Genomic DNA, 12,366 nt, shown 5'->3' with positions numbered 1-12,366 from the left:
GAGTACCACAAGTGACTTCCACTGCTGGTACCAGGGAATGTGGTGGCACCTGGATGCTTTGAGATGCCAGGAAATGCAGAGCTCCAAAGAGGGTGTTACAGTCCTGGCTCAGGGAGCTCTTAGGTCTGGGCTCCCGGAAGTGTCACAGCTCTTCTGTCCTTCTCTCTTTTCTGCTTCTCATCGCTTGCAACACGGGGAGTGAGGGGGTATTTCAGCCCTGTTTGTGTTACTGCTCTTTCGGTCCTGCCATTTGGCAGGTCCCAAGTTCTTGTCCCACATCCAGGAATAATGAGGTATGCAGACAACTGGAGGGTGAGTAGGGGTGAAGAGGTGCTTTATTGAGTGACAGTGCAGCTCTCAGGAAACTCTAAGTGGGTAGCTCCTTTCTGCAGGCAGGTTGTCCGGATGTCTGACCAGCTCTCAGCTGAGAGGAGACCCACAGTGGGTGGCTGCTTTCTGCAGGCAGGTGGTCAGGATGTCTGCTCAGCCCTCAGCGGAGAGGAGACCTGGAGTGGGCAGCTCCTACATGCAGGCAGATTGTCCCCATGTTTCTTGAATCTGGCTGGCTGAGCCTAGGGTATTTATGGGCTCAAAAGGGAGGAAGTGCATGCTGATTGGTCCATGGGCAGCAGAAAAAGCACCATAAGTTCTCACTCCAGTCCGAGGACCTGGCAGCCCAGTCCCCAGGCTTCAGACTGTCAGTTACGTAAAGGTAGGGTTTCACTGAGGACCCACCCCTTTTTGCCCAGGAGTCTGTCTACCTCATGTCACTGTCCATGGCACCCAGGCTGTTTGGGCCAAGGGGAGCCTGCAGGCCCACACTGAGCTGCCCTCAGTACCCCCACAGTTTCCCCTCCCATGCTCATCAGCATCCAAAGTCCAGAGGGGGCTGAAGTGGCAGGGGGCTAGCATGTCAATGTTGCCCCAAGCATGCATGCACCTGCCAGATTGTGACAGCATCTGAGCTTGGCCACAATTTTGCTCTGCCCCAGAAGCAGGGAGCGGCCAGACAGCAGGAGCAGGCACTTTCAAGCCTGTGGGGGCAAGGGGCTTCCTGGGCCCCTGAGAGCACAAGGATGCCCAGGTCCACAGCTGTGGTTGGGCAGCTGCAGCTGTGCCAGGAGGGCAGGGCTCCCACCCCACCAACTCGGAAGTGGGTGGGGCTCCTGCCTGTTCCTGTTTTCGTGGTTCTATGGAGTGTGCAGCCCTGGCCAGGCCTCCCTCACTGCAGCTTGCATCTTTGCAGCAGCTGCTTCAGAGGGGCTACCACTGCCATCAATAGTATATATAAAATTTAACTAAAAATGGATCATACATCTAAATGTAAAAGAGCTAAAATCACAAAACTTCTCGAAGATATCTTAGTGACCTTGGATTTCTCAAAGACTTCTTAAATATGGCACAAAAAGCACAAACTGTAAATGAAAAAAAAGGATAAATTGTACTTCATCAAAATTAAACGCTTCTGCTTTTTAAAAGTCTGTTAAGAAAATGAAAAGGTAAGCCACAGACTTGGAGAAAGTATTTGCAAAACATATATTTGGCAAAGGACTTCTAACTAGGATACATAAATATCTCTTACAACCCAATAAGAAGACAACCCAACTTTTTTAAATGGGCAAAATATTTAAACAGACATTTCACCAAAGATTTATAGATGACAAAATAAGCACATGAATTAATACCATTAATCATTAGGGAAATGCAAATTAGAAAAATAAGATTTCACTGTGCACTGTAGCTACTAGAATGGCTAAAATTTGAAAGACAGATCATATCGCATGTTGACAAGCATGTGGAACAACTGACATTCTTGTATACTACATGTTGGAAATATAAAATAATACAACAATTTTGGCAAAGAGTTTGGCTATTTCTTAAAAGCTAAATATACACCTACCACATGATCTAACCATTCTACTCCTAGGTATTTACCCAAGAGAAATGAAAGTGTATGTCTACACAGAGGCTTATACATGAATATACATAGCATTAATTGTAATAGGCCCAAACTGGAAACAACCCAAATGTCCATCAATAGGTGAATGGAAAATAAATTGTGGTATATCCACAAAATGGAATATCACTAAGCAATAAGAAGGAATGGTTAGTGTACCTCAACAACGTGGATGAGTCTCAAAATAACTATTTTGAGTGAAAGAAGCCAGATCCTCCCCTGCAATAAAAGAGTACCTGTGGTGTGATGCCATTCATATACAATTCTAGACAATCCAAACTAATCTGTAGTGACAAAATGCAGATCAGTGGTTGCCTGGGAATGCGGGGGCGGTGTTGTGGAGATGGGTGGAGCAGTAGTACCACAAAGGGGTGAAAGGAAACTTTTTGGGGTGATGGATATGTTCATCTTCTTGATTATAAATGATGGTTTCACAGATGCATATGTTGAAACTTGTCAACTCATACACTTTAATCATGCACAGTGTATTGTATGACAATTATACTTCAATAAACTTGTTAAAAAAAAAGACATAGCTAGTTGAATTTTAAAGGGCTTTGTATTGTGGCCTAAACAGTCATGAAAAGTGCTCTGCAGTAATAAAGACAGTAATAAAGATTATCTTAAAACCAAAATAGAAGATATTAGAAATCCTCTGTGGAATAGGAATTTTGAAGCTACTTTGCAGCAGAATAAGGAAACCTTTATTTTTCTTACATATAAAAAAGTATGAGAAAACTATTTCTAGGAAACCACATGTATAAATAGTAAGAGTTATGGAAGAAGAAGCCATTAAGTTTTTTATAAGTTTTATAAGTTTTTTATAAGAAGAAGGATCATTTTGCCATGAGTCTTGTAATTTGTATGTTCAGATTTTCATAGTTTTTTAAATAAGTATTTTTCAGTTAAAGAAAACACAGAGGCTTTGATAAATTCTAATAAACATGGTCCTGTAGTGAAGATCAGGAAAATTGGCGACTTTTGGAAGGGCATATTTTTTCATTTATTTATTTATTTATTTTTGAGGTGGAGTCTTGCTCTATTGCCAGGCTAGAGTGCAGTGCCGCAATCTCGGCTCACTGCAACTTCTGCCTCCCAGGTTCAAGTGATTCTCGTGCCTCAGCCTCCTGAGTATCCGGGACTACAGGTGCGTGCCACCATGCCTAGCTAATTTTTGTATTTTTAGTAGAGATGAGGTTTCACTATGTTGGCCAGGATGGTCTCAATCTCCTGACCTCATAATCTGACTGCCTCGGCCTCCCAAAGTGCTGGGATTACAGGTGTGAGTCACCGAGCCCAGCCTGGTATATTTTTTTCTAGGAAAGTACGTCCAGTGTCTCATGCTTTTTTGTAAGGTTACTAAGCATCTGTGTTAGGACTGTGGGAATATATGAGGAAGACCCTGAGTTGCTATGGATTATAAACATTTTTGACTTTCTGTATGTAATTCATAAAATCATAAAGTTGAAAAAAACTGCCTAACAATCACCTGGTCCAATATTCTTTTAGAGGTGAGGCAGCTGAGACCCAAAGATGGAAAGTGATTCATCTAAGGACTACAGAGCAAGTTAATTAAACTGGGCTAGAATCCAGATTTCTTGGCCACTAGTCTAGTGCTTTTCCTAACAATTCTTTACTACTTTTAATTCTATCAGTGTAGAATAAGAGGAACACCTAGTCACCTACAATTAAGATGAAAGCTTCATCATTTTCTAGGACTTTGAAGCTTTTCTATCTCATTAATTTCTTCTTTCTGGCTGCATCTACTCAAACTTTGTTCTCAGCCCTCTGCTCTAATTTTTTAAATGTTTGTGGGGGGTGGGGCAGGGCTCATGCACTCACAGCTTTAATTTTCACCAGAATTCAGATGGTTTCCAAATCTACATTGCCAATTATTATGTTTCATTCGTGTTCTAATCCTGGATTTCCATGTTTACACATAATACCTCCCATAGGAATGAATGTACCACAGCAAGGGTGCCTTGATTTCCATACTAAAGTGGCTTCAGAATTCCAGCATATCCATGCTGGTTTCAGTCAATAGCAACCACAATAGTACTTGGCAGAGATGGCAGAGCCTGGAGAATTTTGTGGTTGCTGTAGGAAAAGGCAGCAGTTTCCAGTGGACAAGACATCATGTAGAGAAGTAGCACTGTTACTTGGTAGATGCCACCTAGGATATTACCAGGGAATCAGCAGTAGAGTCTGGGAGAGTCAGCAGTGCCTTGTGGGTGTGGCAGTGCCCAGAAGATATAGAAGCAGCTAGATGTGGTGATACCTAGAGGAAATAGTTATGGAGGAAAATGGACAAAACAAGTGGAAGTGGTTAGTATGCCTAGTGGGAGATATGATAGTACTCATTGGAGTAGAATTAGATCAAGAGCAGTGGGAAAACACAATGCCATATGAAAGCTGATCACACTTGTTCGTGAGCATATTTGAGTCACCTGCTTCCAGATATTTTAGAAGTTTGTTGTTTTGTAGGGAGCAGGATTCTGCTTTAATCGATTCAGAGAAAAGATTACATTGGCACATCCCAAGCCATCATTCTGGGAAAGGAGAATAAAAGAAGTTTGGATATTACAACAAAAATAATTATCTTTGCCCCAATCCATACTTCATTAATATCAACTAATAACCCTCAGTACAGAGTTCTCTGAGAAAACTCTTTTAAGCATATGGCTTAGGCCTGGAGGCCTAAGTAGGATCCACAAAGAGAAAGATGCAACAGGGGCTATGAGTCTAGCTATCTAACTCCATATGTAGAATAGAAGTAATGGTAGAAAGCGGCTAACCTGCCTCTAGGGCTCAAGTCCTGCCAGAGGCGGAGACAGGAAGCAGACAAATGAGTACCATGAATGGATGCTGAGCTTTAAGGTAGCTCAGCCACCTAGAAGTTTAAGGATAACCTCACGCATCAGTAAAATGTGTGTGCTTACCAGTAAAAGTCTTGGTCTTTATCAGTAGGCTTAGTAACTCCTCTTCCTATAAGGGGGGAGTTGGAAAGTGGACATGAAGAAGTGGGAGCAAGGATGGGAATATTCTACTGCTTATGTTACAGTCTGAAGTGTTCCCCAGCTCCGATTGCCACCACATGAGTTTTTTCCTTCAAGCAGATGCAGACTCCTCAGCTTTCCCACTGACTACTGAATGAATATTATATCGTTTTGATTGAGTATATTGGTGCTTTGATCTACCTGCCTTGGGGTTTCAGGCTTGGGGCGAGATCTCTTGCAGGCAAAGTCTTGTTTCTGTCCAAATCAGGATCAAGTTTGCCTCTTGCCTCTGCCCAGATGCCAGTCAATACCAAGTGTGAGTTGACATCATCTCTGATGCCTACTAATGGTGTATGCCTCATCCCACCCTCCTTTCCAGATTGACCACCCAGACATATTTTCCATGCTGGATCTTCAGATTTAAATATTCTTTCCCAATATTTTTACTACATAGAAATTTCTATTATGTTCTTTAACTTGCTAGTATATCTTTGATACATTCTTTTACTAATATTTACTAATGGAGAAAATGTAACATGATTTTAAGATATTTGGTTATACTATAACATCATATCGATGTTGTATAACATCAATGTTTTACAACATTGAAGTCTTTATTATTACTGTTATCATTTATGATGTTGACTTTGCTTAAGTGGTGATGATCTTCATAGGTTAAAAATATGCAGAGTGGAGTACTGAATTAGGTCTTTTGGTATTTTTTTTTTTTTCTGAGACGGAGTCTTGTTCTGTCGCCCAGGCTGGAGTGCAGTGGCGCGATCTCTGCTCACTGCAAGCTCCGCCTCCCAGGTTCAGGCCATTCTCCTGCCTCAGCCTCCTGAGTAGCTGGGACTACAGGCGCCCGCCACCACGTTTGGCAAGTTTTTTGTATTTTTAGTAGAGACGGAGTTTCACCATGTTAGCCAGGATGGTCTCCATCTCCTGACCTCGTGATCCCCCTGCCTTGGCCTCCCAAAGCGCTGGGATTACAGGCGTGAGCCACCACGCTCGGCTGGTCTTTTGGTATTCTTAATTGGTTTTGTCTTTTTTCTATCACAAAAATATTTTCAACTTCACTGAAGGCAAAATTCAAACGAAATAACGGTGGAGTTGTAAAATGAGTCTGGAAGTTATCAGAAAGGATTCTAATTTTCAGAAAATGATAGCATGTAGTGCAGAATTTCAGATTGCCAAGAAAGCATCCTAGGCTTCAAACACTAAAATAGAACTATGGAGACCAAGGAATCAAATTTTTGCCAATACTTACTAGCTTTGTTGTTACTGAGGGAACTCAATTTGTTCTTAATTACTCACATTAAGTAATTAAGAATTACTTAATTGCAGTTTAGTTTCTCTATTAAGATAAATATCAGTTTGATTCACAGAAGTGAGTCAATGGCCAACTCAGAGAGTAAAGTTCAAGTATAGTAGCCTTTATGCATTCTTCTGGCTTGTTCGCAGTTGCATTCTACACCAAAATAAAGTCTTCAAGAAGAACAAAATTTAAGTGGACGGAAACAGCCCTGTACTGAGTGATCTTAGCACTTAATGCAGATAACTGGATAAAGGTATAACTTGCAGCTCATGAAATCTTAATGAATGAATGTATACATGATGAATGTATATACATGTATTCATTCAACAACATTTACTCACAGCCTACTCAGTAAATGTGCTAGATTTACATATACTACCCAAGTGCTAAGAATGCAAGGAAAAATAAAATATGTACACAATTAACATAATAGAATGTGGCATATAACACAGATATATAAACAAATTTTAAAAAGAAGGAATGAGAAAAATTCATTAATGTGGTAGGAGGCAGCCTTCTAAAATGGCTCCCAATGATCTCCACATCTTGGTATTCATGCCCTTCTATAATCCCTTCCCCTTAAGCATGGGCTGGACATAGTGACTTGCTTCCAATGAATAAAATATGGCAAAAATAATTGGATGTCACTTCGAAGATTAGATCTAAAAGATGATGACTTTCATCTTGCTTGCGCATGCTTCCTCTCTGGCTCTTCTTGCTTGTTGCGCTGATGAAGCAAACAGCTATTTTGTGATCTGTGTCAAAGGAGAGGTCTGCTAGGAAAGAACTGAGGGAGGCCTTTGGCCAACTGCAAACAGGGAACTAAATCCTGTCAACAACCACGCGAGTGAACTTGGAAGTTAATTCTATTCCAGTCAAGTCCTGAGATGACTAAGCCCTGGCAGACACTTGAATTGCAGCTTTGTGAGAGACCCTGAAGCAGGGGACCCAGGTACCCATGCCTGGTTTCCTAACCCACAACAATGTTAGATAATAAATGCTGTAAAAGTCATGAAGTTTTCAGATAATTTGTTTTGCAACAATTGATAACTCATACAATTAGGAAGAAAAGGAAGGTGATTAAAATAGAAGGAATGGCAGTTGCAAAATGAGAGGGCATCGTAGAGATTAAATTCTAGAATGGTAAATGAATTTGTGTAGCCATAGCATGAAGTATCCTTGCAGGAATGAATAAGGTTTGAAAAGAGGATTCAAGGTCAAATTGTAAAATGCACTCAGCGTCATTTATTTTAGTGTTCTCTTACAGAAACCTCGCCAACTATTTTAAACAACAAAAAAAAGTTTAAGACAGGAAATTAGGTACTTATAAAATCATTGGAAAGGCTGGAGTAATTCTAGTCTCAGCCCCAGGAATGCCTCCCAGAACAATTATCTCTGAATGGGTCTACTAGGGAAGTTTCCATCTCCTCCATAATAAGAAAAGTAGGGAAGCAGGAGATGCAACTGTAATAGGTCTGTTGCTCAATGTGTATGGGAAGTCAATATGCCAAGACACGGGGGTTGCAGCAGAGAAAGAGGTTTAATCATAGACAGGGCTGCTGAATGAGGAGACAGAAGGAAACTTCAAATCTGTCTCCTCAGGGAATTTGAGGCTAGGGTTTTTAAGGGTTTTGGAATGGGCCAGAGTATGGAGATCACTGACTGGTCAAGGAGTGTGGGGAAGTCATGTGACAGGGAGGTAAAGAAATGATATTCTCTCTCTCTAAAGAAAAGGAGGGAGCAAGAATTCCTTGAAGAAATGGTTGATTCTAGAATCAGGGCAAAATAAGATACAAAAAAAGATACAAAATAAGAGGACACTGGAGCATCTTATAGTGCCAGAAAGTAGGGAAGTGCCCAATAAAAACACAAAGAAGGGAATATGTCAAAGGGATACAGGAGCAAATGGAAAGAGCTCCCAATAGTCAGTCTTGGAAAACATTGAGCAACAGCATAAATAAAATAGTATTGTATTATTACCTAAAGTAGAAAATATTCTTGAGTCCATAGTGATATGAATAAATTATTTAAAGAATAAATTAATGAGGGGGAATAGATGAATCTCCTGTGCAGGAAAAGCCCAAATAATTTATGCAGATATTCCACTTTTGAGGAAGCAGAGCATAACTCCTGTCTAATTAGGTGTGGGTTGTGCATAGTGATGTCTTTCCAAAGAATATGGTACAGAGAAGAGTAACTTTACAGTGGAGAAACCTGACAAACACTACCTCAGCGAGGTGCGTAAGGTGAACATCAGCAGTGATAGATCATGTTTATATTATGTACCCTTGATATAACACGATGAAAATGGCACTGTATTTCTGTGGTCTTCCTTCCCAAAACATATAGCCCCAGTGTAGTCATAAGAAAACATCAGAGAAATCCCAGCTGAGAGATATCCTATATAATACCCAAATAGTACTCCTCAGAACTGACAAAATTATCAAGAACAAGAAAAGTCAGAGAAGTTGTCACAGCCAAGAGGACACATGATGACTAAATGTAACGTGGTGTGCTGGGTGGGATATTGGAACAGTAAAAGGACATTAGGTAAAAACTAAGGAAATCGGAATAAAGTATGGACTTCAGTTAATAATAGCATATCAGCATTGTTTCATTAGTTGTTACAAGTGCACCATCAGATAATGATAACGGGGAAACTGGTGTGGGTGTATGGGAACTCTTGCACTATTTTCACATTTTTTTGGTAAATTTATTCTGAAATAAGTTTATTTTTAAAAAAGTGAATAGTCTTCTAGATGCTAACGGAGGAGATCTTAAATCACATCAGCACTGTTTGGAAATTTGGGCATTTCCTGAGGAACATAGAGACAGGAGAGAATTCCTATTTGATTTTAGTATTACGAAAAATGCTCTTAGATCAAACTTGACCTTATATATAGACTATTACAGGAGTAACCCACTAAATTTTATTTACTTTAACTAGAAAATCCAACTAACAAATAATTGCTTTTCCTCGTGTTTGGAGGCTATGATATTACGATTATATAAATATTAATATATTGGTTTTCATCCACAGTTCCTGGCTCATAGCTCCCAGAGTCCTTGTTACAGTCTTTTGTTACAATGTTGAGGTGCTTTAGGGCTCAGGAGCAGGTCTCAGGAAACAGAATCTCTCTCTTTTTTTTTTTTTTTTTTTTGGAGATGGAGTCTCACTCTGTCACCTAGGCTGGAGTGCAGTGGCGCAATCTTGGCTCACTGCAACCTCTGCCTCCTGGGTTCAAGCAATTCTCCTGCCTCAACCTCCCGAGGAGTTGGGACTACGGGTGCACACTGCCACGCCTGGCTAATTTTTTTGTATTTTTGTAGATAGGGTTTCACTGTGTTGCCCAGGCTCATCTCGAACTCCTGGGCTCAGGCAATCTGCTCGCCTCAGCCTCCCAAAGTGCTAGGATTATAGGCGTGAGCCACTGCGCCCAGCCAACAGAATCTCTCTGACCTTCTCCTGTCCCCCTTTTACCTGCTTCAAGGCAGGCCTCTAATCTGATTGTGGATCAAAAGACCATCATTCCAGACAGAGTACGGACCCATACTCTGGAGGAAGAAAAGCTGCACAGAGAGGACAAGGGGAACCCCAGGCAGAACATGCGGTGTTTGGTTTTCTGCCCTTGTGATAGTTTGCTCAGAATGATGGTTTCCAGCTTCAAAAGGTATGCCTTGCTGGGCTTCCCAACTCAGTCTATTCGTATGAGGTCATACCCTTTTTGTCCAATCACATTTCTATTCAGTTGTCAATCATGCCTATGAGAAAAACAAAAAGGACAGGGTTTGGAGAGCTTCTGGATGGCTGAACACATGGAGATTACTGGAGGATGACAAGGGCATAGAATCTCTGTGCCCCTTCCTCCCTGCCTGGCCCTACGCATCTCTTCAAGGTTATCCTTTGTAACAACCTTTATAACAAATCTGTAAATGTGTTTATCTGAGTTCTGTGAGCAGCTCCAGCAAATTAATTGAACCCAAAGAGGGGGTCATGAGAATCCCTACTTAAAGCAGGTCATTGGGAGTTCTGGAGGCCCAGACTTGCGACTGGTGTCTGTGGGGTGGGGGGCAATTTTGGGGGCCGAGCCTTCACCCTGTGGGATCTGACGCTATCTCCAGGTAGATAGTGTCAGAATTTAATTAGAGGATACCCAGCTGGTGTCTGCTGCTTGGTGTGTGGGGAAAAACCCCCTTACCTTTGGTCATTGAGTTCTTTGTTGATGACTGTTTTGGTGGTGTGAGAGCAGAGGAAAACCAAGGCTCAGGAGGTTTTCTGAAACAGAGGCTTAAAACATTTTCTTTTTTCTTTTCTTTTTTTTTTTGTATAAGCATATTTATTTATTTATTTTGTCTTTTTTATTATTATACTTTAAGTTCTAGGGTACATGTGCACAAGGTGCAGGTTTGTTTCACATATATACATGTGTCATGTTGATGTGCTGCACCCACTTAACTCGTCATTTACATTAGGTATATATCCTAATGCTATCCTTCCCCTCTCCCCCACTCCATGACAGGCCCTAGTGTGTGATGTTCCCTACCCTGTGTTCAAGTGTTCTCAGTGTTCAATTCCCACCTATGAGTGAGAACATGTAGTGTTTGGTTTTCTGTCCTTGCGATAGTTTGCTCAGAATGATGGTTTCCAGCTTCATCCATGTCCCTACAAAGGACATGAACTCATCCTTTTCTATGGCTGCATAGTATTCCATGGTGTATGTGTGCCACATTTTCTTAATCCAGTCTACCATTGATGGACATTTGGGTTGTTTCCAAGTCTTTACTATCTAGAACTAGAAATACCATTTGACCCAGCCATCCCATGACTGGGTATATACCCAAATGATTATACATCATGCTGCTATAAAGACACATGCACATGTATGTTTATTGCGGCACTATTCACAATAGTAAAACATTTTCTTTTTGGTGTGAGAGACCCTCCCATTCTTTAGTAAAAATGTATTTACTTGCATGTTATTATTGTCCTTACAAACTTGTTTTTCCCTAGAGCAATCGATTTTGCTTTAGGTACTAGCTGAAGGTCTAGAGGCAATACAATTTAGGATTCTTGTCTAGAAATCAGTATGATTCAATTCTGTTCAAGCCAAATGATATCCGTAGACTCTAATTGTGTGCATGCAAGCCTTGTGTGGAGCCTCAAGTCATCTGCGTTAGTCCAGCTTCCTATTCTTGGAAATCGGCTTTGCTTGATTGGACCTATATTGGCAAGTTAATGTTTGATAGTGGCCTGGCCTTTATAAAAGCATGCAATTTTGCAGACGACTCCTTCTCAGGATAGAGTATCTTTGCTCGAAGGAGTGGATTTATTCTGTGTGAGCCAGGGAGGCAGGCATGAAGAAGGGGCATTCTGAAAGGGCAGGGAAGATCTTTTGCAACAGTTGAAAATGCCATCACATGGCTCTCCACCTGCCTCTTTTGAAGATTGACTGTGGAGAGGTGGACTGTAGGTCTGAAGTGGGGAGATACCTTGTATTCTTCCAATTTCTCTTTGTTCAGTGGAGAATAAAGAAAATTTAAATAAAGAGAAGATTTCTAGACCAAGTGCTAACTTTAGTTATCTGTGACATTGGGCTTCATTTTATTTACTCTGTGAATGAAGGGTTTAGAGGAAATTATTCTGGATCCTTCTAAGTCTTACATTTTCTGACCCTATGAGCTGGCTCAGGTAGGTCTTTGTTGAGGTTGGTGTCTACAATGAGGAGGCAGTTCTCAAAGTTCTTTAGTGGTTCTCTTTTTCTTCTTGTCATTGCCAACGGTTTTAAGATAGATTCTGTGAAGTTGACACAGGAGTCCTAAATTGTTTTCCTTACTTCACCCCTGTTGTTTTTGGTAAGTGTCCAATTTCAAGCTTGCGTATTGGAATAGTTTACATTTATATATATATATATATATATATTTTTTTTTTTTTTTTTTTTTTTTTTTTTTTTTGAGGCGGAGTCTCGCTCTGTCGCCTAGGCTGGAGTGCAGTGGCCGGATCTCAGCTCACTGCAAGCTCCGCCTCCCGGGTTTACACCATTCTCCTGCCTCAGCCTCCCGAGTAGCTGGGACTACAGGCGCTCGCCACCGTGCCCGGC

Source organism: Macaca mulatta, chromosome 14, assembly GCF_049350105.2.
Source record: "Macaca mulatta isolate MMU2019108-1 chromosome 14, T2T-MMU8v2.0, whole genome shotgun sequence".
Lineage (NCBI taxonomy): Eukaryota > Metazoa > Chordata > Mammalia > Primates > Cercopithecidae > Macaca > Macaca mulatta.
Note: the sequence above shows the minus strand (reverse complement) of the source record.